We start from the raw sequence: 5,856 nt of genomic DNA, 5'->3' as shown, positions 1-5,856 counted from the left end.
ACACACACACACACACACACACACACACACACACTGAGCTGAACAACTTTTTTTTCCCATCTTGGGCTCACCTCAGACAGCATAAAGGTGTATCAGTTCATTTTGTTCACAGAGATTCAGGGTCCTACTGCTAAAAGTTTTTTTTTTTTTTTTTTTTTCAGAAGAAAATGGACTGTCCCTCTCTCTCTTTCTCACATACATACACACACACACTCCTTTTCCACACACACTTTCACACTGAAGCCCCAGGCACAAGCCCAGAGGAGGCACAGTTGAAACATTGTGTAGACGCCCAGCCAGATCAAAGTAGTATTGTTGGAGAAGCTGAGGTGTAACCTCAAACCTTGTCTGTTAGCAAGGAGTTCATTTCCGAGTAGAATGGATGTCTGTAATGTGGGGGTGTTTAAACTGTGTAGCCATGAAGAAAAAAAAGTCTGCATTGGACCCACGAGGCCTCCGTGAAACTCAATCACACATGGAAACCTGGTTCACGGATCAAACCACACCTAGACTCTGATCAGAGATTGTATGTGATGAGAGACATGTTCTTTGTTAAAGATGAAAAACACGGACGATCTCTGCGTAAATATAAGATTTAAAAAAGAAAAAGAGCAGTGTGTGTTCGTGTGTATGTGTGTTTCATGTCACGTTTTTTGCAAAGCACACTTCAGAACGTGCATTTGAACAAACTGCATGTAGTCTTGAAAATATTGCCAAGGATAAAGCAGAAGGAAATCACAAACAAAAGAAAGTTTGAGTCTGGCTGTCGATTCAAGCCAAAGGAAGTGACAATTTATTCCTGATCTCGGCTACGTTTTTGGGAGCGCTCTCATCTTATGAGGCTACGTGATGAAGGGCAGGCAAGGACACTTTTTTTAATGGTTGCACAGAACAACACACAAAATCTATGACCTGGATTGACCTGAATTAGAGGGTCAACAAGTTTGAATTGGATAAATCAAAATGCACAGCAACACACACTCAGTTGTGTTTTCATGATGCCATTCTCAATCAGATGTGTCATTTTTAATGCGTTTGATATATTATTACTAGCACTTCAGTGTGCAGAGTGGTGCTTTACATCAGAAAGTTAAAATAAAACGTGTTTTTCTTCTTCGTCATTGAGTTTGAACTTTTATTACATTTTTCATAAATGTCTAGTTTACATTTTATTTTAATTTACTTTGTAATACAGTCGGTTCCTTGTGTCAAAATAAGTAAAAGTTGTTTCTCATTTTAAGAAATAGTGTTGCTAAAATACATAATTCTCTTGGACAAATTCTTACTTCCAGGATCAAATATTTCTAAACTATCCTCAAATATAAAACCACAATTACTTTTCCTCAGCAGACAATTGGACAAACAGTTCAGTCTTTAAGTGACCCATTGCATCAAACTGAAAATTAAGCCAATTTTTTTCTAATTCTAATGAGAAATTTTTGTCATTTTAAAGTGAAAACCTTAAACAGTATTTAGATAGTAAATATCCAGCTTGAAAGAAAAAGGATTTCCTAGCTTGCAGGAAAAAAAAGACTTAATATTAAAGCTTTTCTGCTCAAAATTGTGTTTTTTGTAGCTGCTGCTCAAAAAAGTGCTCCAAAAAATTCATTAAAACTATATTTCAGGTATGTTATTCAAAGTTTCCATGGATAAGGCTCCTTATTTCTCCTTATACTACTTTGTGACTTAATCTTCAGTTTGATGGGATGGGTCATATATTTAATCAAAACAAGTCATAATCTCAGTTGGATGTGTAAAATTATTTATCATATAGAACTGATAGCAAAATGTGTACAGAGAGTTTTTTTTTTCTTTTTTTACTTGGAAGGATTTTTGATTTACTTCTGCAGTAACTTTTGGCCAGTAACTTTTGAAAGTGTTCAGTTTGTTGGTTTCTGAATATTAAAAAAATCTAACTAAAATGCAACCAAACATGATTTAGAGTTGTAGAAAACGCTGCAGGAGATCTCTGACACTTGTGAAGTCATTCATTTCACTGCTTAATTTTATAATCCCTTTAGGATCTTTATTGTTACRGACAAAAACAAAATCATATTCTTTTGAGTCTTATCAGCTTAGACCAGAGGACTCTTTAATCATCAGGGGATGTTTTGTAATCCTGCGAGCAACAGTGTCTGCAGTCTTGATCATAGTTCTTGTTTTTCTTCTACTAATTCAAAAATCTAAAAGGGGAAACATTAGCTAATTTAGACACAATCCTCCCAACGCGGTTGCTGTTTGGGGTCAAACGATGGGATAGGAAAGTTCAARGATGAGTTGCTGCTGCAAAGTGCTGCCAAAGCACAAGAGCACATTTTAAACTGAATGTCATAAACAAGCGCCCATGTGCAAAGTTGTTTTTGTTCCTGAGTCATATTCCTAGAATTTCTGTGTCTCTAGTGGAGAGGAGGAGCAGTGATATAAGGGACTTCCTTTAAATGCCAGGAATGTGGACCATTGTGTTGATCAGCTCCAGAGGATTTATAAACACAGCAACAGAGTGATGTGTCTGCAGACTGTTTAAACAAGATATTAATCAGCGGTTAAAGGAACAATGCATTGAATGGAAAAGGATATGCAGTGCTAACTCCAAACTAGATTCACTCTTTCTGCCCCTTCATACCAGACACTTTGTCATTTGTTTAAACAGTCCACATGTAAATACCTGAGGGACACACAAAGACACAAAGTCCTGCCTTTTACTCAATCAAACACTGATGACATTAGCCCAGACACAACAACACAGTTCTGAAAACACAAAACATGATGAGTGATATGATGTCAAACATTTAAATTAAGATGTTTTTATTATGTCTGATGACTGACCCCTTCCACCTGTTCATCCATCCATCCATCCATCCATCCATCCATCCATCCATTCATCCACCTATTCATCCATCCATCCATCCATCCATCATCCATCTTATCATCCATCCATCCATCCATCCATCCATCCATTCATCTTATCATCCATCCATCTTATCATCCATCCATCCATTCATCTTATCATCCATCCATCCATCCATCCATCCATCTTATCATCCATCCATCCATCCATCCATCCATCCATCCATCCACAGCAGGAAAACTGACCTTTCTGTTCAAATAAGATTATAATGCGAGCATGATGGCAATCTTAAACAGTAAAAATGTTGTTATGAAACATTACTATTGAAATTTCATTTAGGATTTTGCCTTAGTATGTAATAGTGTGTGGATTTTTACCAAATGTCTCCTTATTATACAAATATATTTAAACAACATAATCAGCTTTGCTGAAACAATGTCTCATACAAACACCACTTGTTACTTAATAGATTTAGAATTGGCTGTTTGCACAAGAATAATTTTATTGTGTTTTGTTTCATTTTTAGTTTAGCTGTTGTTTCTGAAGTGATATATTGCCCTGGAAAAAAAACTAAATCTTGTAAAAATTAATAATAAAAAAAACTGTTACAGTGTTGCAAGTTTTGAAGACAACTTTGATGGCAGCCATTATCATGTTTGTCAGCACATCTTATCACCCCATTTTTCTTGTTGCATAACCATTAATCACAATACAAAAATATCTCATCCACTCTGTCTCCTTCATGCTGAGTGTGTGTCTTGATCTTACGGGGACTTTCAATTATTTTCCTCCAGAGAGAGTCTCCAGTTATTCTGTGGCGTATAGTTCCTGCTATTGTTCTTTATCTGCTTTATGGGATGCTTGTCTCGACCCCCCATAGAATATGTTTTTGGAAGTGACCTTGTCTGTGAGGCCAACTGCTGGAAGCCAAACCTCTCCTCGTGTCTCCAAACCCTTTCCGTTTGCTGCTCGTCTCCATCTATCYGTCTCTAGTGTCTCTACTTGGGTTGTTTATGACTTTGTGAATCATGTTTCTTCAAGGAACATGAAGCTATGGATTTGTTGTAAATCATCGCATTTTTGCAGAGATATAAACTACATTTTAAATCATGACTTTGACTAAAATACCGTTGACATGCATATTTACATTTTCTTGCAGCTTTGCAGGCTTTATTATAGTTAATAAAAAGTAGGGCTTGAGTATATATTCACTTTTATTCCTAAATTTCCTGCTTTGCACTGCTCATGTAATTCGTCAGGTCTTTAACACAAACACTTTTGCTTTTTTCAAATACATCCTAATCACCTTGTGTTTTTGTAATCTGCACCTAAACTTTGCGTGAGTGCAGCAAATTTAAAAACAAGATGCTTATTTCCTGTTCATTCTTGATGAATGCCTTCTGACCTCCACCACATCATTCATCAAACAKCTGGGTCATGGATCTCCTGGGCGGCAGCACCCGCCTCCTTCCACAGGTTCCCGAAGGAGCTGCGTGTGAGTGTGTGCTCACAAATCACCCCCTGCAACGAAGGTTTCTGTTCTCATAAAGATAATACTTTATGAACATAATGTATTTTTAATTATTAAGCACATTGAAAGTTTAACGTCTGATTTAAATGATTTAATAAAGCTTTAGTGTTTTGCTAATAGTAACTGACCTGCAGGCTCTACTATGTGTCACACAAGAAAACAAATCATTCACTTTTTTTATTTCATCTGGCACAATTTTGCCTTAATGTCAGAAGCTTTTATGAAGAACTATTCATATTTGCAGTCACACAAAATCAGTTTCACTTATTTGTAGACAAACGGTTTTGATGCAACAGGCGCTTGAGCTGATTAAAGAATCCCAGTTTTTGTGCATGTCTCTTCTTAGAGCATGCCAGAGCATTGTGCAGCTGAAGTGCTCAGCGGCGACACAGCCTTGAACCCCATTGTAAGAGCTGCCGCTGCATTGTCTGCTCCACCACCAACACTTTCTGTCAACACCAGATTCACTTTCAGCTTCAGGGCACTTACAGAACAACAAAAAAAAACATTATTGCCTTGTGTTGCCATTTCTGGGGTATGTTCACCAGAGACTAATAAATGCATTTAAACAAAAACCTGCTTTTAAACATGGCGAGACATGAGCAGATCTTTTACTTCCACGTGAGACTCTGATGGAGTGGGTCCTTGAGAGTCAGCAGTGCAGCTCACCTCACAGAGTTCAGGGTTGCTCGGCTGCTTTCACTGCTTTAAATGTTGACTCGACAGCTTTTAGTCTGAGTGAACACACAAGGTGACGTCTGTATATTAAAAAGACTTAAAAAAAACATTAACTTCCCCTTTATTAACTGAAAGTTGTGGATGAACTCTTCATAATTTTACTTCAGATGTGCAACACAGTTGCAGTCAAATGCATTTTGAAAAGAAAATCTGTGAAATAAAAAACATACTGCTGATATGTAAAACATATTTCTATTTTAAGATGGACAGTAGCAGGTCAGTGGCCAATGTTTCCTTCTGCTTCAGTGTAATTTTTTCAGTAGATTGAAGCTGAATTTCGTAAAGGGGTAAAATCGTGCAAAATCCACTTTTTAAGCTGTTTTTTGTTGTGTTTAGTTTCTAGGAGAGCAGAAAAGTTTAACTGAGTTTCTCCCAGTGCTGCGTAGATGTCTTTATATTCTGTTTGGGTCATATCTATCAACCCGTTTGGTTTGCTCTATTTTTCTATGATGTTTTCTGAACTATTTGTTGCTCCAACATGTAAGGCTGGATGGACAAGACTTTTGTTGTTGACATATTTTAACTAATTTGCAAATTAAAAAGTTTCTGCACAGCTGTAACCAAATAATGAATCAGTCTGGAAGCTAGAGGGGGRCTGGGTGTGATGCTCCTCATTTGAATTTAAAGAGACAGCCTCAAAATGAGATGATCAGAGACACAGCAAATGTGGTGAAAGAAGGGCTTGTGGAGTTACGATAAGGAGGAATTCAGACCAAAGCTTTGCAGTTCTACTTTATAG

The sequence above is a fragment of the Austrofundulus limnaeus genome, unplaced genomic scaffold (assembly GCF_001266775.1).
Source record: "Austrofundulus limnaeus strain Quisiro unplaced genomic scaffold, Austrofundulus_limnaeus-1.0 Scaffold3, whole genome shotgun sequence".
Classification (NCBI taxonomy): domain Eukaryota; kingdom Metazoa; phylum Chordata; class Actinopteri; order Cyprinodontiformes; family Rivulidae; genus Austrofundulus; species Austrofundulus limnaeus.
The sequence above is the reverse complement of the archived record's forward strand: the minus strand, read 5'-3'. Positions refer to the sequence as shown.